This window comes from Schistocerca piceifrons, chromosome 10 (assembly GCF_021461385.2).
Source record: "Schistocerca piceifrons isolate TAMUIC-IGC-003096 chromosome 10, iqSchPice1.1, whole genome shotgun sequence".
In the NCBI taxonomy this organism is placed as follows: Eukaryota; Metazoa; Arthropoda; class Insecta; order Orthoptera; family Acrididae; genus Schistocerca; species Schistocerca piceifrons.
In genome coordinates, this window is record NC_060147.1 from 53941078 (window position 1) to 53968091 (window position 27014).

Consider the following 27014-nt stretch of genomic DNA (forward strand, 5'->3'; position numbering starts at 1 on the left):
ATGGCGAGAGGAGCCGAGAAAGCGTATGTCGTGCTTGAAATGCACTCACATCAGTGAGTCATAACAGTGCAACGACACTTCAGGACGAAGTTCAACAAAGATCCACCAACTTCTAACTCCATTCGGCGATGGTATGCGCAGTTTAAAGCTTCTGGATGCCTCTGTAAGGGGAAATCAACGGGTCGGCCTGCAGTGAGCGAAGAAACGGTTGAACGCGTGCGGGCAAGTTTCACGCGTAGCCCGCGGAAAATTCGCTCATGCCACAACTGGAGACCGACAGCGCCGACTTCATCTTTCAACAGGATGGTGCTCCACAGCACTTCCATCATGATGTTCGGCATTTCTTAAACAGGAGATTGGAAAACCGATGGATCGGTCGTGGTGGAGATCATGATCAGCAATTCATGTCATGGCCTCCACGCTCTCCCGACTTAACCCCATGCGATTTCTTTCTGTGGGGTTATGTGAAAGATTCAATGTTCAAACCTCCTCTACCAAGAAACGTGCCAGAACTGCGAGCTCGCATCAACGATGCTTTCGAACTCATTGATGGGGACACGCTGCGCCGAGTGTGGGAGGAACTTGATTATCGGCTTGATGTCTGCCGAATCACTAAAGGGGCACATATCGAACATTTGTGAATGCCCAAGAAAACATTTTGAGTTTTTGTATGTGTGTGCAAAGCATTGTGAAAATATCTCAAATAATAAAGTTATTGTAGAGCTGTGAAATCGCTTCAATCATTTGTAATAACCCTGTATATGCATTCATAATACGTATATTCTTTTCGAAACACGAAGTACGCTATACGGGACGGCGAAAGTTCAACAGAAACGGAGGCAATAGGGTGTGCCACAGCGAAAACGTAGTATGACTTTGTGTCCGTTTACATAAATTACTTACATGCAAGAACATCATCACTGCGTGCCTCATTATTGACGACACTGTTATCTACACGAAAGCGGCATCACTGAACCATCCTGTGGAGTGCAGGAAGACCTGAACAAAATTCCTACTCACTTTAAATGTGGGTGCATGTAACAAAGATCAAGAGCCAATTTTTATCACTACAGGAAGACATGACATAGGTACACATTTTTAATATACAGGGTGTAACGTACATTTATATTAGTGACTATGGACGGTATACATAACAACATTACATCAGTGGAAATGAAATGAGCGTACGGCATCGTTGGCCGGGGAAGTTAGGCCGCCTAGTGCAAGTCTTATTTCATTCGACGCCACACTGGGCGACTTGCGCGCCGGTGATGAGCATGAAATATGACGAGGACAACACAACATCCAGTCCCCGGGAAGAGAAAATCTCCAGCCCAGCCGAGAACCGAACCCGGGCTAGCTTGCGTGGGAGGCGAGCACGTTACCATTCAGCTAAGCAGGCGGTCATTATATCAGTATTTATGTCATTTGTAGACTAATAATTACGGCTATTACTATTACAGGTTGTATGTTTTTGTCAGTACCTCCAAGTGTTTGTGGCAAGAGCAAATCATTAATGATTATTTTCCCCTTGGCAGGTGTTGAAGTGTGGACGCGTGGACATACAACACTTAGTCTATACCGACAGGCGTAGTACAGTTATGACGATGCAGAAAACATCAGGTCGTGAAGTTTGTGACGTGTTTGTGGGAGAGAAAGAACAACCAACATACTAATTTGTGCACATATTAAGCTGCCACGTGCAAAAATATCTACACATTTCTGTTACACGCTGTGCAGGAGAGGTGTTGTGCATCAGAGTGTGCTTTACAATTGAAATTTCGAGAGAAAACGTTACATAAAGAGTCGGACATGAAATTCTGCGTATACACATTTCATTTTTCCCAAGCGCCATTCGCGTGTGAAACATGGAGGAGAGATCACTTAGTGGTACGAGGAGTACCCTCTGCCACACACCGTTGGCTGGCTTGCAGAGTGTGATGTAGATGTATATGTAGATGTGAAAATATATACACCAATACAGGGTCTCCCAAAACAACAGGGACATATTTTACGGACAGATTCCATACACCAAAGCAAGAAAAAAGTCTGGCAAACAAGAAATCTAAAACGCATACTTTGACAGCTATGAGCACTTGTTCAGTAGAAGATATGTTTCACACCAAAGATGAACAAGTGCTCGTAGATCTTAAATTATACATTTCAAAACCCCATGTTTACTAGACATTTTTTCTTTTTTTGGGTCAACACTTCCTCCTCCCAAAATATGTAAAGCAAAAACCTTGTAGTAAAAGAGATCTGTTTCATAGTGTTGAAGATGAACAAAAGTTCACACCTCGTAGGTATGCATTTTAGAGTCCATGTTTTCTAGACATTTTTTTATTGATTTCTACCCTGTATTTAATATATAAAGGGTAACGTAGTTTCCAAAAATCCCTAAAAGTTCCTGACCGTTTCACGCAATATTCTCATAAAAATAAGCTATATATTCTTTTAGAGAACAATGTACACGTTTTCTGTCAATATCGATTTCAGGGGAGAGAGAGGGATGATTCGTTTTCTTTCTCGCTGTTTGTTATGATTATGATAGCGGGTCATTTAAAGTATATCGCAGAACAATTGTTTCTCCTTGGGCCGTTATTACACTATCATATACCTTTATCAGAGTTGATATGTCAAATATTTATCTGAAATAAATTTGTAGTTTAATAGAAAACTTCGTCAAATCTCGCCTTTCGTCAAAGAAATATGATGATATCTAGAGCCTCGCCTTAATTTTGATCATAAAAGTCGTTCGTCTTCCACTCGCTGCAACGTGAAATGCAGCCGCTTGGAGAGCTGCCATCTATACAGCTATTTGACGTATCTGTAGCGTGTTTGTAAACGTTGCTGCCGGCCGCTGTGGCCGAGCGGTTCTAGGCGCTTTAGTCTGAAACCGCGCGACGCTACGGTCGCAGCTTCAAATCCTGCCTCGGGCATGGATGTGTGTGATCTTCTTACGTTAGTTAGGTTTAAGCAGTATAGGGGACTGATGACCTCAGATGTTGCCATAGTGCATAGAGCCATTTGAGCCATTTTTTAAACATTGCTGCAAAGTTCAGCTGGTGTTTTCCTTCGGCTCTCTTCGATAACCTTGCTTTGACTCGGGTGGGGGGTGAGCAACAGGCACAACGCACGCTATTAATCGTGTGCTGGTGGCAGGTAGGATCTGCTGCAGCTTACTTCAAATCCGCAAGCACAGCTATATCCGTCCACATCTACATCTGGAAACATCCAGGCGGCTCTTCAGCAAGCCAGAATATAGGAAATGGTCACACTCTCAAATAAAATAAATCTTGGTTTTCTATTCTACTTTGTCTATATTTTAGCTCTGGATGCCACAAGTTAAAAAGAGCTTCATCTGTTCCGCACTTCTTATTAATTTTGTACTTGTTCGAACACTAATTCTATTAGTTAAGTTATTCAGAAATGAAAATATGTTCTTATTGTCCATGCAGTGCACTAAATATTTACGTTCAGATATTCCTCCTTCAGTGCTTCACACGTTTCTGGAATTATTTTGGGTAATGTGCGCTATGGTATTAGAGTGCTGTATTGTAAACTAGAGTAGCTCTCGCCTGTATCAAGGAAACGTAGCGTTATGGTAAGCTACACATATAGCATTTCTCACTTGAGTAGTCTGTTTCCTAATGTAAGAAGCCACATCACTGAGCAAATACTGAAATGCACTCTCATTCATTCGTAAGTAATTTATATAAGACTTGACGTCCTCCACTTGCAGCTCTCGTTACAAATTTTGCTGAAAACTTTTATCATCACGGCGTAAAACCCACACTTCACCCAAATATGTTTACTTCTCTTTCCTCCGCTTCTCATACAAATGCATACACAATTGTGGTACAAGCAGGTGCAGCGCATAACAAGAAGTTGTTCTTTTCCGCCATCTTGAACTCTGATGAAAAATATGATAGCAGCGCCACGTCAGAGATTTTTGTCAGAGAAATTTGACGAATATTTGATCATATCTCTTTGTCAAAGAAATATGAGTGTGTGATACCGGTCTTACACATGATTTGAAAGAAAAATTGTGTACATAACAATCTACTGCTTTTCCAGAATGAGATTTTCACTCTGCAGCAGAGTGTGCGCTGATATGAAACTACCTGGCAGGTTAAAACTGTGTGCCGGACCGAGACTCGAAGCCGGGACCTTTGCCTTTCGGACTGGGAGAGCACTTGCCCGCGAAAGGCAAAGGTCCCGAGTTCGAGTCTCGGTCCGGCACACAGTTTTAATCTGCCAGGAAGTTTCAATCTACTGCTTTCTTTTCTTTTTCGCAGTCTTTGTTAACAGGGAACAGATAACTTTTATGATTAGAATATTATCACGACATCTGCGCTGTGCGTAGCTTTGGTAAGTCTACTTGTTCGCAGATTAAAGCAATGTAACATACTGTCATTGAAGCTACTGTCCTCACAGTTCCAGCGGCTGAATGATCCCAGCCGATGAACCCATTAGTCTTAGGCGACTGCAGTGGAGCTGATCAAGTGCAAATTGCCCAGTGCTCGACAATGAGAGCGCTTCGCGACTTCTAACAAACTTTAAATATAATTCCAAAGCTTTTCTAAACTTCTCACTCACACGCTTAACGCCAGCAACTAAACACGTTAACTCATCTGTTAAGAAATCAGACGTTTGGAGTCGTTTTATGCATGGGAGTTCCATTCTTTAAAGAATCGGGGGTTAACAGGTAGTATCCTATTACGGAATTAGTGACGGATATCTAAAGTGAAAAAGTAAAGTCCGTCCAACAAGGCCCAACGGTTTGCCGACCGACCGATCGCCGCGTCACCCTCAACCGATAGACGTTACTGGATGAAGATGTAGAGGGCCATATCTTGAGCACACGGCTCTGCCGGCGCGACCAGTCAAGCAGCTCCTAAGATGGCCTCACAACGGTTGAGTGCCCTCTGCTTGCCCATAGCGCTCGGCAGATCGGATCGGTGACCCATCCAAGTGCTGCAGCGATGACTTCGGTTATCTTACGAGAACCGGTGTTATCATTTGGCAATGCCGCTGGCGTTGTCACCAGACATATTTGCTAATTTCAGTGTTCATGAAGTGTATGTGATACAAAAATGGCAGTAAACAGTGTATAAAATGCGTTTGACAAACCCAAACATCGACTGGTTTCAGTCATGGACCATCCTCCTCTGCTCTTTTGATTAAACTATCCACACGTTCTATTTTTCTTCTTCTGAGAAGATTTTTAGTTTCTCTTTTAACATTTTCATATGTTTCTTTACTTTCATTCGAATCCTCTGCTGCTCTTTCTTTCACTTTTTGCTCATATTCTTCTGATGATCATGGATTTTTCTTCCTTTTTCTTTTTCAGCATACTTCTAGTGGCGCTTATTCCACATTTGTTATTATCATTTCCCAGTGGTCTTCAGTGTCAAGGTTGTCTTCCATTCTTAGAACATCAAATTTGTTTTGCAGCTTAATGACAAACTCCTATGCTTTGCTGTTATCCTTCAATCAGTCTATGTCCTGTTATGATACTTTATGCTATTCCCCCCCCCCTCCCCCCTTCCGTGGCTTTTCAACGGCTATTCTTTGGCGTGCCTCTGCTGCGACTAGATAATGGTCTGTGTCTGCCTCGGCTCCCATTATGGTTTTCACGTTTATTATATTGATTTTATGTCTTTGATCTACCAGGACATCGTCTGTTCGGTTTTTTGTTCTTCCATCTGGTGATACCCTAGTTACCCCTCGAATGTCCTTCCGAGGAACGCGAGTGCTCATAACCCTAAGGTTGGGTGCACTTACACAGCTTAGTAGCCTCACTCCATTACCATTACAACATCTAGGCTTTCAGTCTCCGCTATTTCTTTCCAAAAGATCTCCCTTCCCAGATGTATAGAGAACTTACCGCACGACCTTTGACAGGCCATTAATAAACTCTAAAAAAAATGGTTCAAATGGCTCTGAGCACTATGGGACTTAACATCTGAGGTCATCAGTCCCCTAGTACTTAGAACACTTAAACCTAACTAACCTAAGGACATCACACACATCCATGCCCGAGGCAGGATTCGAACCTGCGACCGTAGCGGTCGCGTGGTTCCGGACTGAAGCGCCTAGAACCGCTCGGCCACACCGGCCGGCAATAAACTCTATTATCATTGCCTGTTCCTGCATTTTGTTTCTTTACTTCGACTTTTTTCCGTAAAAAGCATATTCTCCCGTAACCTCACTTTTGCCATTCAGTTGCCAAAACTGCGCAGACAGCTCTTTCAACACACGCGATTCCGGCGCCGACGTATAAACAAAAATGGCACCTAGAAACGGACAAGACTCACTACAGGAATGAAACGCTAAGGGCACTGCACTAGCCTCACTTGTCTAGAGTGGTCAACTGAGACAGAAAATCATCGCGCAAACCGGGCTTCACATGCGAGAAGAGACATGCGTGTAGGAGTAAGCCTCTACCTGGGCACGTATGCATACGCATTCCGTTCACATTCAGGGAGAACCACGCACGCAGTTCTCGTGAACAAAATATTCATTTTGCTTTCAGAAACTTTGCCAGCAGCAACTGTCGGTGTATTCTGAGACAAAGACAAAATCTTAGAAAGAAGTTGGATTGTCGATTCGGGGGCAGGGGACCAAACAGCGAGGTCATGGTGCTCATCGGATTAGGCAAGGACGGGGAAGGAAGTCGGCCGTGCCCTTTCAAAGGAGCCGTCCCGGCGTTTGCCTAAAGCCAATAAGGAAAATCACGAAAAACCTAAATCAGGATAGCCGGACGCAGGTTTGAACCGTCGTCCTTCCGAATGCGTGTCCAGTGTGCTAACCACAGCGCCACCTCGGTCGGAGAAAGGTGCAGGTGCTGGGAATGTAACACCCTTTCCGTAATGTACGTGTGCGTTTGATGGAAGAAATAAAGGTGGCAAGGAGTATTCTGTTCAATAACTGCAGCCGTGATTTCAAGGTAATACTCCATAGTGTTCGGCCAGTGCGAAGGAAAATACAGAGAAGCTATACCATTGGTGAGAGTTCTTACTACCGGGGACAATTACCTCAGTTTGAACGAACAGTTAGAGGTGTTTTCTGCATCGAAATATAGTAACATCTCACAAGTTTTACAGGCTTTGGTTAAACCTTTACAAAACTACATTAAGCTAGGTTCATGACTGCTTGACATTTCTTTCTTTGCAAACGAAACGCTTACTTGATGGTTAACGTTTACCGTCAAGATCTAAGACTGTGAGAACATGTATTAACTTGCGAACGTGCAACATTGCAGACGTATTTGGAAAGGATGTGCTGAAATGATAACACATTTACACATACAAGGTGTGGGGAAAAATACGGAAATACCAAAAACAAAATACATTGCGAGGCCTAATACGGTGCAGGAAAACCGTTGGCATTCAAGACAGCTTGTAGTCGTCTCGGAATGGATAAATACAGGTGCGTCAGAGCTTTAAAGCCAATCTTATACCATTCTTCCTTCAGAATAGTGGCAAGTACAGGTGATGATGAGGTAGGTGGAGAGAGATTACTCAACCATCTCTCCAAAGGAGCCCACAATAATAATGTGATCTGGTGACTGTGGTCACCATGGAGGATGAGACAATTTACCCTAGTGATCACAAAACCAGTCCTGGACGGTGCGAGCTGTGTGGACAGATGCCCTGCCGTCTTGCAATACAGCATCACCGTTGGGAAACTAACATTGTACCAGGAGCCGGACCTGATAAGCCAAAATGGTCACTTAATCCTTGGCAGTAATGCTACCTTGCACAGTAACCATGGAACCCGTGGAGTACCACAATATGACTGGCCAAATTATCATCCGAATACCCGCCATGTTTCATTCCTGGCACGAAAACTCGGCCAGAAGTTAGAAACAGTTCGAAACAAGTCTCATCCGAGCAAATCACTTTCCTCCATTGCTTCAGTCATTTTTTCGTTTCGCACAACGTTTCCCTGTTAGGGCCATTTGCATCACAGGTATGTGCTTTCAGCGCTCCTGCTCGCATTGCAACTCCCTGCTTACGGAGCTCTCTTCGTGTTGTTTTTGTGCTGACAGGTTTCGCGAGTGCGACATTCAGTTCAGCAATTTTGCAGTTGTCGTAGTCTCACTTTTCGTCACAATACACTTCAATAACAGTCCGTCACTATCTTTCAACACAATATTTCATTCGCGTTGTGACTTAGCGGATGATGTTTTTCCGATTTCCGTGATTGTGGTATAAATCTTTGATACGTTGCTTCCTGAAACACCCCACTCTTCGGTTGCCTTGGTTACGGAAGTTCCCACCAAACGAGGAGTAACAATATGCCCCCAAGTTCAATTCACTTAGCTCCAGTATAATGCACTCAAAACTACACAGAACACGTTTCTGATCCTGCCAGACACTTGCAGTGTGGCAAGTGCCGCTCAAGGTCAAATACAACAGCTCATTCTGCAGGCTTGACTATCAACATCATTTATGTTGAAGCATGCATTTCTCGGGTAGTTTCCAAACTTTTCTCCAACCTCTGTAGATGTTGGTTCAAATGGTTCAAATGGCTCTGAGCACTATGGGACTTAACAGCTGAGGTCATCAGTCCCCTAGAACTTACAAGGGGAGGCCGCCAATTGTGAAATTCAGATTCGATTCATACTGCGCATAATAAAAGCTCATGGCCGGAGGTGTAATGTGGCAAAGCACCAAGATGCACTTCTCAACCGTTGTCGAGAAAATCGACGGTTAAAAGAAACCGTTGCGGTGAAATACTCTCTACGATTAACAATTTTCTACAGCGTCGTGGCGCAGCGGTAAGCGCTCGGGTTTGTAATACAAAGGTCGCCGGATCGAATCTCGCGCCATACAATTTTTTTTTATTATTAGTATGGCGCGAGATTCGATCCGGCGACCTTTGTATACTATTAATGAATTGTTTATGCATGTTGGTGAAGGCGGATCGCTCTCCAATTGTACCGCCTCGGCTTTTCCGTTTGTTGAACAGGCTTATTAATTGTCTTCATAATGTTAACCACGTATAGTTAACGAAAGACGTAGAAATGATATTCCGAAACGAATACGTATAGCGTAAGTCAAACGTTCGAATTGGAATAGAGACCCCATGAACACAAATTTGCTGTGGCAGGTATGAAATATAAACTCTCACGTCCGCACTGATTTTCGACGATGTTATAAGTTGCGCTAGGGACCGCATCTACCTTCTTTCGAAGTTAGCAGGCAACTACGCTGTTATGCGGCGGCTCGTTTGGCCCCTTCAACATCTGTCCTTCAAGTGTAACGAGCAAGTAACGGAGTTTATATTTCATACCTGCCACAGCAAATTTGTGTTCGTGGGGTCTCTATTCCAATTCGAACGTTTGACTTACGCTATACGTATTCGTTTCGGAATATCATTTCTACGTCCTTCGTTAACTATACATGGTTAACATTATGAAGACAATTAATAACATTTGTGAAATACAACTTTGTTTGCGGAAAACATAATGATGTTCGAAGTCGCCAGTTTTTCCACGACAAACGACTTTCAACAACTTATTATATGTATAATTGTTGCAAGTGATTGCCGGGAATTATATATATATATATGTGTGTGTGTGTATATACACATTTGAATTACAAAAAACAAATACTAAAAAAAAAGAAAGGAAAAAAGAAAGGTTGCATGGCGCGAGATTCGATGCGGTGACCTTCGGATTACGAACCCGAGCGCTTACCGCTGCGCCACGACGGTGTAGAAAATTATTAATCGTAGAGAGTATTTCACTGCAACGGTTTCTTTTAACTGTCGATTTTCTCGACAACGGCTGAGAAGTGCATCTTGGTGCTTTGCCACATTACACCTCTGGCCATGAGCTTTTATTATGCGCAGTATGAATCGAATCTGAATTTCACAATTGGCGGCCTCCCCTTGTTAGAACTACTTAAACCTAACTAACCTAAGGACATCACACACATCCATGCCCGAGGCAGGATTCGAACCTGCGACCGTAGCGGTCGCGCGGTTTGTAGATGTTGTCTGGTCTGCTGATGAAGGGGTATTTCATTACGATACGCATGTCTTCTGCGATATGATTTTTCAGCGAACTAGGAGCCTCGATAACTGCAGACGTCCACTGTGTTACACACTGATAGATTCGAAATCGCTTTGGACTGGGCAACGATAATTTGCGAGAAAGACATACATTCACAAGTTGTTATACAACACGGAGAAACGGGAGACTTCACAACTAATGCGTTATAGACTGATTCGTATATCACGAAATTTTATAGAATACAAAGTTTTTTATACTGATAGTCTGCCGGCCGGTGTGGCCGTGCGGTTCTAGGCGCTTCAGTCTGGAACCGCGTGACCGCTACGATCGCAGGTTCGAATCCTGCCTCGGGCATGGATGTGTGTGATGTCCTTAGGTTAGTTAGGTTTAAGTAGTTCTAAGTTCTAGGGGACTGTTGACCACAGATGTTAAGTCCCATAGTGCTCAGAGCCATTTGAACCATACTGATAGTCTAATGATCCATGAATCGTCAAATTTGGTTGAAATTGTTCCAGGCGTTCCTGAGTTACGCTCTTATTTCTCACATTCTTCGCCCCCCCCCCCCCCCCCCCCCCCCCCCCCCCCCCCCCCCAGCGTCAGCAACGAGACAACTTCGGCGCCTGGTTGGCACAGAAATTTCTTCCATCTTCCATATAGCAAGAGTTACCTGTGAGACGTTTGGTAGACATTGCCTCAGACGTTACAGAGAGACACCGGGTGTCGCTGTGTTTCCACCGCCTTCCTTCCATTCCGCCCATCTACGATGGAACGTCATCGGCAGTGTCATCAATCACCGTTGCGTCATCGAAAACCATCTATTATATACTAAAATCTGTTGTTATCGAACATTTTTGCCTGTTACGGGTTCCCATCGCTAACGTCACCCCCACTCCTACAGAGATGGTAGGGGTACGCTTATACTAATTCAGAAGCATTTGCGGGCTTGCAGACAACTCATCAAAGTTCCATTGTAGTTGAATGAATGGCATAGGGACACTTATAAAACGAACAAACAAATGCTCAGTGCAGTAGTTCAAAAGCAAAAAACTCCTTTATCATTCTGCACATTAATCTGTTTATTTCACTTACGCACCCAGAGGCGTTTCGCCTTCTTCAACGGAATCTTTTGTTTGTGCCCTGAAATATTACATAATTTTTTTTCGTCTTCACAAGTAAATTATAGATTTAAAACAGTACATGGAAGTTTTTATAATGCAATGGGAAGATACCTACTGATTTGCGACTAATTATTTGTAAGCCAAGCAGCTTTCCCTCGTGTATAAAACTGGTTGAATGCTTGAACTTTTTATTATGGTCACTGCGTTTTCGTAACGTAACACTGTAATTGGCATTTTCTGTGTCTAGATTGTCATTTGATGTAAGTGTTGCCAACTTACTCACTTTTGCTTTCAGTTGTTTGTTTGACTGTATATGTGTGGCGTGAGATTTTTGTGTGTTTTTACTTTTTCTAAGTGGCTAGTATTCAAGTGAATGTGTTTAACCACTTACTGAAACTTTATGGCAGATCAAAATGGTGTGCCGGACGGAGACTCGAACTCGAGACCTTTGCCTTTCGCGGGCAAGTGCTCTACCAACTGAGCTACCCAAGCACGACTCAAGCCCCGTCCTCATAGCCTTACTTCTGCCAGTACCTCGTCTCCTACCTTCCAAACTTTCTTTCAGGGGTGCTAGTTCTGCAAGGTTAGCACGAGAGGTTCTGTAAAGTTTGGAAGGTAGGAGACGAGGTACTGGCAGAAGTAAAGCTGTGAGGACCGGGCGTGAGTCGTGCTTCGGTAGCTCAGTTGGTAGAGCACTTGCCCGCGAAAGGCAAAGGTCCCGAGTTCGAGTCTCGGTCGGGCACACAGTTTTAATCTGTCAGGAAGTTTCATATCAGCGTACAATCCGCTGCAGAGTGAAAATTTCATTCTAACCACCCACTGTTCACTCTGAATGATCATGTAAGAGACAGAAAACCCAACATACGATCACAAACATCATTCCTCTCTTAAGTACGTAACTGGAAAAATGTTAATAGAAATAAAAATAACACACACACACACACACACACACCACACACACACACACACACACATTCAGTCAAACAAAAAACAACTGAGTGCAAAACTGAGAAAGTTGGAACCATTTACAAAACAAATTACAGTGTTATGTTTCGAAAACAGTGTGACCACAAATCAGTATTGCAAACGGGAGAAAGCTGCTTGGTTTACAAATAATTAATTTAGACGTTGATCTGTAAGAACCTTTCTTTTAATGGAAAGGTGTGTGTGTGTTTTCAGTTCTTTTGGCACTTACATTTCTTTTAACTTTGTGATTTTGGTTTTTTTAGAAACCTGGTATATTTCAGTTGATATTGCAATTTTTAGAGTTTTCTTTCAATATCTCTCACCCAGTATGAGATTTTAGTCAAGAGGCTAAAGACCAGAATGTGTTGCGCCGAGAAAAGTGAATTACTTTCGTTGGTACCTTACTGAGGTTTGTAATGAGAACTGTTTGCTTAGTGCGAGGAGGCTGACAAAGTACACTAGGTGGAAAGAGATTTCAGTGAAACTCTGGAAAGTGAAAGCGTTAGCCGTGTCACACACGTAACAGACTGTAGGGAGGATAATCACAGGACTGCCGCCTCCCCTAAGGACTTCCGGGCACCCGCTTTCGTTTCAACTTCTCTGCGTTTCTTCGTTCTCTCCGCTCCCAAGCCATCTTTTTTGCCACCTCCCGAGCTCTGCCACTTCTCCTGCCCTGCTTCTGCCGCCAACGGCACCCTCTGTAACTCTCGCCTTTTACCTTAACTTTAGCTTTTGCGGCGTGAGGAACTTTTCGCTACCAGCGGAGGGGGCCAGAAGCGAGCGTGGGGAGGGGGGTGGACAGTGTAGGGGGGAGAGGAGAGGGGTGGTAAGAGCGGCGGTGAGTTTGTAGGAGGTGACGTGGGGCAAATTAGGAGTCGTGGCTAGGTAGGTGGATGTCTGCCGTATAGGTGTGTGTGACAGAAAAAGGGTTGCCGCGCTGGAAGGGGTGCGCGCAGACTTGCAACACAGGAAGTCGCAGGAGCAGTGGAGTGCACTGTGCGTAAGGCCGGAGAGCGGAGCTCATCAAAGCTGCAAAGTTGGCCGTACTGCGCGGCTCGCGAGATGTAAAACACTAATTAGTGAATTAGAGGCCAAAGGTGGAGCAGGCCCGGTGGTGGGAGAGCGCCCACAAAATGCCGCTGCAGGCAAATTAAGTTAATGAGACCCCGAGTCGAGCCCGCAAAAGTTGCGACACCGCCTCAGGCTTTTTCGGCTATACACGTCTTGTTCCCCTTTTTCCGCCTTCCTTTCCTGCCTAGTGTCACTGCTTTCGGATAGGTGTCTAGGAAAATGAACTATATAATACGTGAAGCGAGGAATGACTCTTGAGTATGTAAGCACCGCTCAAAAAAAAAGCAGTCAGCAACCAAATTCTGTTTGATGCTCAAACAAATGGTCTTACGGAATGTAGCCGCGAAAAGGGCAAGGGCAGGGACGTTAGGAACCTCGAATTCTTGACAACTGATGCAGAGGATGGACAAAACTATGGAAACGCCGCGAGAATGCATGCTTGAACATAAATGCAGATGAAATCCAAGCCTACTGGTTGCCCTGTTGTATTTGACAACGATAGGCATAACACACGAAAAACTTTGAATTGTGGATGAAACGGTATGTAAGGGCTCGAGATGCGTTGGGGCTTGAGTGTATCATCATGAGAGGGTGGGGGGTGGGGGGGTGGATGCGATTTGACATAGGGCGGAGGGGGGCGGGGCAGAGTGTTAAAGCGTGAGGGTAATTTGGCATAGGAGGCAATTTGACACGGGAACGTGACAAAGTGGTTTGACGGAGTGAGACAGTCAGTCATCTGACCGCTGTTATCACATGCCTCAACCGATGTACAGAATCGGCTACTATAGTCTGAAGTGTTTTTGCTGGATGAGGATTACAATCACGTTTAGTCGTTCACCCAAGTTATGTTTGGAGGATGGCATTGCATTGGTAGAGGGCACACTGAAAATTACCTCGCAGATTGAAGTGGTAAGGGATGAAGTGACAAAATCTGGGATACCGGATGGAATGGTGGACAAGGTGGTACGGAAGTGTGGGCGGGTTTGAGGGGGAGGGGAAGGGGGAGGAAGGCGACGAGTCGGCCCAGAAATGGATGAGCAAGAAGGGGATGGTGCGAGATGACAGGGGAGCACGATGGCATGGATGGCCAAATGACACTGGGAGCGATGTAAGACGAGTGGAATTTTAGCCTGGGTGGGATGATACGGCAGAAGGGCGGGATGATATAGGGAGGGGTTACAGAACGACCGAGACTGGCCCGAGGGGGGGGGGATGCGGAACAACTCTGTAAGAATTCTTATCAAGTAGTCGATGTAAAATGTTATGAATGCCATTGTTCGCGGTGTTGAAGAAGAAAACTATCTATCTGATTCCAAAACACGAAAACAGTCCCAGACCGTCAAACAGCTCTGTTGTCACGACCCCTTTGGTAAAGACAGTTGGTAATTCCAGAAACACCCATCTGAAAGCGATCTCATACGCTGTGAGCACCCCACTGCATGAAATCTGCTTCCACCATAGTCTAACGAGGAATTGTTTTCGCCACCATCCTGAGCAACATTACAGATTCGCTATTGTAATTACTGTCTTCTAGCAATGTCTATCCGCAACAACTGTGTGGTTGCAACGATTTTGATGTAACGTTCTATAGATCATGAGGTCTTTGGAGACGGTGCGAGGGACCAAGGGATTCGTCTGTGCAATGTCGCTTCGGTTGACGTAAGGAATCCACGGAAAATCTAATTCTGGATGGTAACACGAATATACTTCGGACTGTGCTAATTCTTCAGTTATTTCTTATGCTACACGTAGTCTTGACTAGATCTGTTCCCAATCTCGACAAGAACGTGGATAGTGACACACGTGACTGCAACGAGATCTCTGCTGCAACACTCAACTACTAATGTTCTAAAAGTAAGGAACGTATATTTCTCCTGACATAGTCACCCAGCTCGCCTTGTCCAGGATTGGTTTTGAGAGCAGGAGGATGAATATATCCATTATTGCCAGAATAGGAGGAAACAATCGTAAGAAGATAACCAAATACGAAATTATAAAATTTCAAAACATCCTATAAAACTTTTAAAAAATTTCTACAAGTGTTCTATTTATTGCTTCAATCGCATTTAACTTTAAATTTTTTTTGAAAAAGTGATAACCAGTCTCGGTAGCTTAGCCACAATTTTCAGATCTGAGGACACACAAACCAAAAGAAAAATTGCTGTGAGATGCAAGTTATGTAATAACTGTTACTGCTACTAGATTCCTTTTAGAAGGTTACTGAGAAATGTAGTATCACAAATGCAACTAGTAGTGTATAAGAGGTCTGCATCGTCTATAACATTATATTAAATCTTCAGTTAAAAGCCGTTATATTCAACGTGAAACGAACGCAAATGCGAATATATTATTTATTTAACCTGATCTGGTTGGACAAACGAATACGACTAATAAAATAATTATTTAGAAGAAAGAATAAATTTGAAACTTCCTGGCAAATTAAAACTGTGTGCCGGACGGAGACTCGAACTCGGGACCTTTGCCTTTCGCGAGCAAGTGCTCTACCAACTGAACTACCCAAGCACTACTCACGACCCGCCCTCACAGCTTTTCTTCCGGCTGTACCTCGTCTCCTACCTTCGAAACTTCACAGAAGCTCCTGGAAGAAAGGATATTGCGGAGACATGGCTTAGCCACAGCCTGGGGGATGTTTGCAGAATTAGGTTCTGGAAGACTAATTTGTTTAACATACTACGCTATCTGCGACAGCAACTAAGACGTATAGTCTGTCCAGTGAAACGTCTATGTAATTATCTTCGTCGCAGTCAGTAACTTCAAAGGAGTTTTGCCTGCGAAGAAAGCAAAACAAGTAACTTTTAGTGAACAGAATAAAAGTAAGAAGATTATTAATATGTTTGCATTTAGTTAATAAAGCATAAAATTAATAATCTTATTACTTTTACGCTCTGTTAACTAAAGGCAATTGTTACTTCTTTTGCGATTGTCTTTTGTTAAGAGAAAAGCGAATTTTATTTTAAGCATGTTTCTTCGATGAAGTCTCTTTCTTGTCGCGGAACCGTATGGGAATAATCATACACAATGTAACATATATATAGTTTCTGTTCCTCATTCCACTTACATAAAAAAGGAACTGTGAATGAGTAAATATCAACAGTTCCTAAAAAGGGACAATCACCAGTGAAGTAGTTCGGAAAGATGAACGAGTTTGCCCATCGCTAATCGACAGTACACAGCACGTGGTTTGTCCGCCCCGAGAGAAAGCAAAGTAATAATCTGCTATCTGAGAGGAGGTTTGGTCTCGGACAGTGGACAGATATCGGAGTGAGGTCGGCGGAAGCGAAACAAAACGAAGGCGAAATGAGGAAAGGAAGAAGTATTAGGGGGTTAAAGAGAGAGACAGCGACTGGGAGGGGAGTGGTGGGGGAGTAGGGGCTGAGAAACGGCTCTATCTGTCTGCCGACTCCGCAGGTCCATCCCAGGAGGCAATTCTGCGAGATAGAAGGCGCAAGTTTATAAAAGTTGCCAATCCCTGAAACCCGCCAGATAAGGGCGCCGGCGGCTCACGACAAAGAGTTTTCTATTAGACGTAATCTGCTCGGGCGGCCGGAAGGGAGAAAGAGGGCTGGCGTCACTATTCCTCGCTCCCCTCCCCCACATTCTCCACCCATATAGCAGGTAGCTTCATCTCTCTCCATGTCTTCGCATGCACGTAACACAGCCTGTTCATCGTGATGTGCGTTTCTTCAGAGGCGTCAATCTCCATACGCGTTGTAAGGGAACCGGTCAGTGAGACATTTTTATCTTTAGTGTACAAGTAGATGCATTCAGTAAACTCACCACCCAGTCCATTAACATTCTTCACGCAAGACAAAGTTTTGATTTTTATTAACGTTGAAGCAGATATTAAAGTATTACTTTGTTCATACGCAAATACAAAAATCACGTAATCAAAAGTTATTTCAGACTGGAGATTTAAATACTGTAAATGTATTAAATATACTTGGTAATTCTGGGAAACTTCAGTAATTATTATTGTTATTATTATTTACAGCGCTTGTAATGCCACGACCGGGACTCGAACCCGGACCTCCTGCTTACATGATAGACGCTCTATCCATCTGAGCCGCCGAGGGCACAGAGGACAGTGTGACTGCAGGGACTATTTCGCGCACGTCTCCCGCGAGACCCGCATTCTCACTTTATATGTCCACACACTACATTCGTAGTGTCCCTACCCAACACACTCATTACTCCTGGAAGACATTCTTGCCAAGTCCCGTAAGAGTTCGGGTAATATGTGTGCATCCGCACAGAAGAGAGAAGAGGAAGGTCATGGCCGGTATTCCCAGAACTAGACTATATACTTTTATGGACATGGTGTCTGTTCTTTCGGACATGTCCATATCCATATAAATATGTAAATCCTAATCTCTTCTTCCTCCTCTCTCTGCCTATCTTTTCCTCCCCCCCACCCTCTCTCTCTCTCTCTCTCTCTCTCTCTCTCTCTCTCTCTCTCTCTCTCTCCCTCTCTCCCTCTCTCCCCCCCCCCTCCCTCTCTCCCTCTCTCCCCCCCTCTCCTGCCCCCTTCTCTCTCTGATCATATCCTCTTCCCCTACGTCCTCCCCCCCCTCCCGCTCTGTTCATCACGTCTTCCCCCATCTCTCTGATCTTGACCCTCGTGTACTGTTATTGAAAATTCAGATTCCGTAGTAGTAAGAGATTTTTGGTAACAACGTTCATCCTACGTATATTATTCATGTGTTAAATATTCAAAAATGTCCATCTGAAAGTTTATTAGCGTACCGTGTAAAAGTGTGAAATAAATTGGTTAGGTGCTTTTCGAGATTTTTGATAACAACGTTAAACGATGATTTTTCTTTTTATAGTAGTACGGAATTACTTGTTTATGCGCTGATTCAATATTTCTGTTACATAATGTAATGAAAATTTGTAACGGAAAAATGTTTCAAAAGCCTTGCAGTTAATGAGTTTGAAAAATAGTTGCCAAAATTAGACCTCTACTAAAAATTATCAAAATAATACTAAATATAACTGCAAAAAGATGTTAAATCAGAGGAAACGCAACCTAATTTCAAACTAGGTATAACACCTTCCTGAAGAATAGGGAATTTCTCTGTTTACTCTATAGTGAACCCAAGAGCTTTGCTATAAGACATTCCTGTAGGCTTCAAAAAAATGGCTCAAATGGCTCTGAGCACTATGGGTCTTAACATCTGAGTTCATCAGTCCCCTAGAACTTAGAACTACTTAAACTTAACTAACCTAAGGACGTCACACACATCCATGCCCGAAGCAGGATTCGAACCTGCGACCGTAACGGTCGCTCGGTTCCAGACTGTAGCGCCTAGAACCGCTCGGTCACCCCGGCCGGCCCTGTAGGCTTCGTTTCTGACAATCTGGTTTTGTGGCTTTAAGAACAAAGACCAGCCAGTTTTCTTCCAGCAATTTCGTATTTTAAAGTGTGTTCAGTGACATTTCTGTCTGACAATTACGCAGTAATTCTTCACGAGGGATTATGAGTAAGCCCAAAGAAAGAAACCGCCATAGCAAGACAATACTAAACCAGCTATACTTGCAGATCCATACCCAAAATTGTAGGTCTGATACTTTTTGTTTCTGCTGCATCCTCAGATGTTCGGCGCTTTGTGTTAGCCAACCTCATAAGTGTTGTTTCTGGAGTATTAAACAGTTCAATGATCTTCTTCCAGCACCTTATCTTTTTCTGAAGTGTATCAATAGCTTCATTCATTTTACACGGACTCCACATTCTTTCATCAACCTTATCCATTATCCTCTTTGATTCTGGAAGAGTTTTCCTGGAGAATAAGTGTATGTTCCTACACCCTTTGAACACGAAAACGTTATGGGCCGGTTTAAGCAACTGGAGGGGTTCGTTTCTGTGATTGCAGCCTATATTTTGTTATCCCAGCAAAATTTTAAACCCAACGTCTTAATGAAACGGTTTAATCGTGAACATTAACTATAAACTTCATTGCTCAAGAACACACACAGGTCAAAAGGCTTACCTGCCCATACCTAGGAGGATTAACGAAGACTGTAATAGATTGCAAAAACTTTTTCCGTTGTCCAAATATGATATGACTAAGTGGTAAACAACAAGTGAAATGGACGATTTGTGCACCCCGCTACACAGCGTCACAACCCTAAACTACTATTACCTTGGTCCCACCGAGTTGACAAGAATCCTGAATCCAGAGCAAACAGAGCAACAGATCCTCTTTAGATGGTGGTCCACTTCATGAAACTTTCACCTATTACATACACATGAATTTGTCTTACCATAAATAGATCAATGTTAAACAATATCTTTGGAAAGCGATATACATCGCCGGTCTCTTTGTCTTTTTGCTGCACTTTTAGTTCTGTTACCCAAGGATTTCTATTAGTCCTGGTCTTTTTACCTACTTGATCCTCTGCTGCCTTCACTACTTCATCCCTCAGAGCTACCCATTCTTCTTCTACTGCATTTCTTTCCCCCATTCCTGTCAATTGTTCCCTTATGCTGTCCCTGAAACTCTGTACAACCTCTGGTTTAGTCAGTTTATCCAGGTCCCATCTCCCTAAATTCCCACCTTTTTACAATTTCTTCAGTTTTAATCTACAGTTCATAAGCAATATATTGTGGTCAGAGTCCACATCTGCCCCTGGAAATGTCATACAATTTAAAACCTGGTTCCTAAATCTCTGTCTTACCATTATATAATCTATCTGATACCTTTTAGTATCTCCTACCCATATGGGCTTTAAACAAGGTAGACTGGAAAGTCTTCACCTCTGCTGTCACCTCAGAATCTCCCTCACATGGTGCTATCGATGTTGTCGTTGAGCAGGTCACTACAACGATCGTTTCTGCGGCGGAAACCGCGATCCCTCGTTTTTAGGGTGCCCTGGCGAAACACAGTCCTTTGGTGGTCTCCGGAAGTCGCTGAGGCAATTAAGGAGCGTCGGCGAGCTCTGCGGCGACATTAGCGGCACCCTTCCCTAGAGCGCCTCATAGCCTTTAAGCGGTTCCGTGCCTGCGTTCGCCACCTTATAAAATGCTGGAAACAGGAATGTCGGGAGAGGTACGTGTCTACCATTGGGTGCCATACGTCACCCTTCCAACTCTGGACGAAGCTAAGATGTCCCCAACGGGTGACCCTGGCGTTAACATCAATGGCTTGTTATCTACCGATGCAAACGCGATTGCCGAGCACTTTGCTGAGCAATATACTCCAGCCTCGGAGAACTACCCCCCCCCCCCCCCCCCCCAGCCTTTCGCACCGTCAAATGCTGAATGGATGGAAAGGAATGTCTTCTCGTTCACTACGCACCACAGTGAACCCCATAACGCCCCATTTACAGAGTGGGAGCTCGTCAACGCCCTTGCACATTGCCCCAACACAGCTCCAGGGCCGGATCGGATTCACAGTCAAACATCTCTCGTCTGACTACAAGCGACATCTCCTCGTCATATTCAGCTGGATCTGGTGCGATGGCGTCATTCCATCGCAGTGGCGGGAGAGCACCATCATTCCAGTCATCAAACCGGGTCAAAACTCGCTTGATGTGGGTAGCTACCGGCCCATGAGCCTCGCCAACTTTCTTAGTAAGCTGCTGGAACGTATGGTGTGTCGGCGGTTGGGTTGGGTCCTGGAGTCACGTGGCGTATGGGCTCAATGTCAGGGCGGCTTCCGTCAGCGTCGCTCTACCACTGATAATCTTGAGTCCCTCGAGTCTGCCATCCGAACAGCCTTTTCCACACACCAAAATCTGGTTGCTGTATTTTTTTACTTACATAAATTATACCACACGACCTGGCGACTTCATATCCTTGCCACATTGTATGAGTGGGGTCTCCAGGGCACGCTCCCGATTTTTATCCAAAACTTCCTATTGAGTGTCTCACTATTTTTAGTGGCTATTAACGGTCTAGCAGCACCTGTAGGGCCGTCAGTCTCACCTTATCTATATGCGGATGACTTCTGCATTTCGTACTGCTCCTCCAGCACTGGTGTTGATGAGCGGAGCCTACAGGGAGCCATTCACAAGGCACAGTCATGGGCTCTAGCCCATGGCTTCCATTTTTAAGCCGTGAAGTCGTGTGTAGTGCATTCCTGTCAGCCTCGCACCCTTCATCGGGAACCAGAATTTTATCTTAATGACGATCCACTCATTGTAGTGGAGAGATATCGATTCTCAGGTCTGGTTTTCGACACCCGAATTCCTTGGATTCCTCACCTTCGTCAGCTTAAGCGGAAGTGCTGACAGCACCTCAATCCCTTCCACTGCCTGAGCAACACCAACTGGGGTGTAGATCGCTCTACGCTGCTGCAGCTCTACAGAGCCGTTATTCAATCCCGCCTTGGCTACGGGAGTCTGTTTTACGGTTCGGCGGCGTCCTCGGCGTTGCGTTTACTCGACCCAGTGCACCACTATGACGTTCGCCTAGCGACGGGAGCTTTTGGAACGTGTCCGTTGACCAGTGTCCTGGTGGCGGTCGGAGTCCCTCCATTGAAGGTTAGGCGTGCACAACTGCTCGCTAGTTACGTTGCACATGTTCATAGTTCTGCTGCGCATCCGAATTACCGTCTCCCTTTCCCAACCATGGCGGTTCATCTCCCTCATCGGCAGCACAGGTCAGGGCTAACGATTGCGGTTCGCATCCGGTCCCTTCTGCCTCAACTGGTGTCATTGTGATTGCCACCTCTCCTTGAGGTCCATTCACGTACACCTCCATGGTGTACACCTAGGCCGCAGACTCTTCTAGACCTTTCGCATGGCCCTAAGGACTCCGTTAACCCTGTGGCTCTCCGCTGTCACTTCCTCACGATTCTCGACATGTACTAGGGCCATGGAGTGGTTTACACCGACAGCTCGATGGCTGATGGTCACGTAGGCTTTGCGTATGTCCATGGAGGACACATGAAACAGCACTCCTTGCCAGATGGCTGCAGTGTTTTCACTGCAGAGCTGGCGACCATATTTCGTGCTCTTGAGCACATACGCTCATGCACTGGCGAGTTATTTCTCCTGTGTACTGATTCCTTGAGCAGCCTACAAGCTGTCGACCAGTGCTACCCTCTCTATCCTTTGGTAGCATCTAGTCAGGAGTCCATCTATGCCCCGGAGCGGTCCCATCGTTCAGTGGTGTTTGGTGGATCCCAGGACACGTCGGAATCCCAGGCAACGAACTTGCCGACAGGCTGGCCAAACAGGCTGCGCGGAAACCACTTCTGGAGATGGGCACGGAAACTATCCTGCACTCTCTCTTACTCCGCAGGGTTTTTCGGCTTTGGGAGACGGAATTTAATAACAGTATGCACAACAAACTGCGTGTCATTAAGGAGACAACGAATTTGTGGACGTCTTCCACGCGGACCTCTCGCAGGGAATCAGTTGTCCTCTGCCGGCTCTGCATTGGCCATATGTGGCTAACGCATGGTTACCTCCTGCGTCGTGAGGACCCACCTCTGTGTCGCTGTGGCTCCCAAATGACAGAGGTCCACCTCTTGCTGGAGTGCACACTTTTAGCCGCTCTGCGGCCGACCTTTAACTTTTCCAGCACCCTACCTTCGCTGTTAGGCGACAATGCCTCAACAGTAGCTTTAGCTTTGCGTTTTATTCGTAAGGGTGGGTGGAGGTTTTAAAGTGTTGCAGAGTGGCTGGCTTCTCCTCTTTATTCTCATGGTCAGCAAGCCATGGTAATCTGCTCTCTTGTTTTGATCTTTTGTACGTGTTTCTTGCGTCTCGCTGTGGTTTTCTTGTCCGATTTTGTCCATTTTACTGTTCGTTGCCCTTCTGTCATTCTTGTGGTTTTCTCCTTTCTTCTAGCTGTGTTTTGTATGTTTCGATTAATTTACTCTCAACCTTGTGGAATTATTTTAATCGGAACGAGGGATCGATGACCTAGCAGTTTGGTCCCCCCCACCCCCCATCGAGAAACATCGAGAAAGCTACAAAGAAGAGACTAAGATTAGCAGTAAATGCTTTCAGAAGTTTCATTGTAAAAAAGTATTTATTGCTTTATCTTGTTTTACTTCATTTTTTTATATTCCATAAATTCATTCGCCTGACCTATTCATGGAGTTACATTCCGTCTTTGCAACTAAATGCAAGGCAGATCTTTTTTTTCCACAGGCGTTTCGCTTCTTTCATTTATGAATCATCTTCAGTGACAATTTCCAATGTCGTTTATTTGTGTGTGTCGCCCTGGAAATGGGTTTACTCAGTCTCCGTACTCCACATGGTCAATTTTCGGCTTTTCCCCCCGTCACACATATTTCAACGCTTCACTTGCACTTTTCACTGTGTGTTCAATATGTATGTATTTAACGCAGTACACAGTAAAAAGTGAAAGTGATGTGTCGAAATAAATGTGGTCGAAAAAACGCCATAAACCGGCCATCTGGATTATGGAGACCGAGAAAACATCACACACGAATTAACAACATCGGAAATCGTCACTGAAGTTGCTTCATAAACAAAAGAAGCGGAACTCCTATGGCAAAAAAATCTGCCCTGCACTTCACTACGAATACGGAAAGTATCTTCATAAATTTTGAAGCAACTAAAGAAAGACGGAAAACGAAAAAATGGTGTCTCTCAAATGTCCACGATTCAAGATTTGCCCACCAATTCCAATCACTGATTCGATTATACAAGAAAAAAAATGGAAGCGGTTACAATGTCTACCTACATCTGGACCTCACGCGTGCCGTGGGAGACGATTGTTACCAGAAGTTAGCTAAAATACTCCACTCTCCTTTACTATGCTTCTTGGCAGGCCCTTTAGCTATGGACACTTCTTGCTATCGAGTTACTGATATCGATACTTTTATACATACCGGTATAGCAGGTATCGTTCCGCCAGTCCTGGTGCTATAGTAGTAAAGTGCCTGCCAGGATACAGAAAGGTCGCGGGATCAAACTCCGGTCGGACCATGCAAACTTTCTTTTTGCTTTTAACCCAGCCCTTACATCTCAGCGATGTGTGGAGTCACCAGACTTGGTTCAGGTTCCACGTTAAGCTGTAGGTCTTCTTTCTCTGGTTGGATAAGTCGAGTGGGACAGGACAACACTGTGAGCTACACGAAATTATAATTACGTACAGTGTCCAATGATCCTAGTGATAATTTGCCCATAATTTTGGGCACATGACTAAGCTACAACACTTTCAGCAGTTGCCTGCGTGAGCACCAACAGGCCAACAATTGAGCGAGCAGTGTGTCTATGCAAGAACAGGAGTAGTGTACGAAAACATTTCGTCCGCAGTTCGTTCTCTTGGGATCCCTTTGTTTTGACGATTCGACTTAGTTGTTTGTTTCTGTATTGTTGTTTCAAATATTTCAACCGCAAGAGTTACTGGATCAATTGTACTGAGTGATTATAATTAAACTGATGGTGTTCCGAGTGCTGCAGTGCGAGAGGTATAAATTGCGGGACACTGAAACATCGTAGCTGTGTTCACTAATCGGTGTGCTCGGAATGTGTGCTGGGAAAAATAATAGTTCCACTTGCTAACACCAAGTGAAAATAAGGCGATGCTATCAGTCAGAATATGATTTGGGTGCAGGAAAAGGGGGGGGGGGGACGAACTAACACATGATCACGATGGTTCTGGCACTTTTATCACGGTATGGTCACAAGTTACTACGAGTGTTCAGTATGGCCTCCCGACTCAAGCAGCATACCTCAACCGTAACACGAGATAGTAGACAGTTACTTGCAACGTGTCACGTGTAATCAGAGCAGTTTATTATCGTATGCTATTTTTCAGCTCAAAGAGATCCGATACCTGCGTCATAAACGCTATCCTTCAGATATTTACACAACCAGATTTCATCTGAATTTAAGTCGGGGGGATCTGGATCTTGAAATTGCCTGGAGATGACGTGGAAAGGTTTCTTGTAGCAAATCTTTCCTATGGTGGCAAGCAACATGTGGTGTCGTCTCATCTTGCGCGAAAATAGCGGTGTGGACAAAGTTGCGTTCTTGCGATGCTGGAGTCACTTACTTTACAAGGAGGTCCTTACAATGTGCAGATGTCACTGTAAACACAACAGCTGTCACCACATCGTAGAAAAACGGACTGAGAACCACACAGCACAGTCACATAAGCTGAGTGGAATGGATGTTCCTGCACAACATGTGGTGCCGGCCGGGGTGGCCGAGCGGTTCTAGGCGCTAAGTCTGGAACCGAACGACCGCTACGGTCGCAGGTTCGGGCATGGATGTGTGTGATGTCCTTAGGTTAGTTAGGTTTAAGTAGTTCTAGGGGACTGCTGACCTCAGAAGTTAAGTCCCATAGTGCTCAGAGCCACAACATGTGGTACAGCAGACCCCGTATGCGACTGTTCTGTGCATTCACGGCAATGTGCAGAGTAAAATGCGTCTCGTTCTTCCGGAGAACGTTCTCTGGACACATGCCAATCATTTCCATGCTTGCCGAAAAACGAATGGCAAAGTCACGGCGTCGTAACCTGTCTTGGGGTTCACTTCGTGCACATTCTGATTATTGTAGGGATACCAGTGTAAAATGCACGTCAAAATGTTTTGAACTATTTGCCAGGTTGAGACAATGCTCGTGATATAGCTAGAATGCTGGCTGAAGAATTTGTGGAATACCTGTTTCTTCAAATTCCTTGATCATATTCTTCAGGTCATTTACTGACATGAGGCTCTTCGCAGCTGTTTCTGGCTGCGATATTTCCGCATGCAGCGCTACTGTAGCTGCCGTTCTGATGAAACAACTTCGCCAGCAGTGCTCGGTCTTTCTCATCACTTGTCGTTGCGTTTCATGCGCAAAGCTTCAACCTGCTTAAGGCTTTGCACCTACAGACACTTTACGAAAGAAATCAAAACGCGTCGCCAAGTCACAAATAGCATACTGACGTCAAAACAGGAAACATTTCACATTAAGAATGCTTACAGCACCATATTTTCACCTGCTGGCAAAAGTGGAACTACACTCCTAGAAATTGAAATAAGAACACCGTGAATTCATTGTCCCAGGAAGGGGAAACTTTATTGACACATTCCTGGGGTCAGATACATCACATGATCACACTGACAGAACCACAGGCACATAGACACAGGCAACAGAGCATGCACAATGTCGGCACTAGTACAGTGTATATCCACCTTTCGCAGCAATGCAGGCTGCTATTCTCCCATGGAGACGATCGTAGAGATGCTGGATGTAGTCCTGTGGAACGGCTTGCCATGCCATTTCCACCTGGCGCCTCAGTTGGACCAGCGTTCGTGCTGGACGTGCAGACCGCGTGAGACGACGCTTCATCCAGTCCCAAACATGCTCAATGGGGGACAGATCCGGACATCTTGCTGGCCAGGGTAGTTGACTTACACCTTCTAGAGCACGTTGGGTGGCACGGGATACATGCGGACGTGCATTGTCCTGTTGGAACAGCAAGTTACCTTGCCGGTCTAGGAATGGTAGAACGATGGGTTCGATGACGGTTTGGATGTACCGTGCACTATTCAGTGTCCCCTCGACGATCACCAGTGGTGTACGGCCAGTGTAGGAGATCGCTCCCACACCATGATGCCGGGTGTTGGCCCTGTGTGCCTCGGTCGTATGCAGTCCTGATTGTGGCGCTCACCTGCACGGCGCCAAACACGCATATGACCATCATTGGCACCAAGGCAGAAGCGACTCTCATCGCTGAAGACGACACGTCTCCATTCGTCCCTCCATTCACGCCTGTCGCGACACCACTGGAGGCGGGCTGCACGATGTTGGGGCGTGAGCGGAAGACGGCCTAACGGTGTGCGGGACCGTAGCCCAGCTTCATGGAGACGGTTGCGAATGGTCCTCGCCGATACCCCAG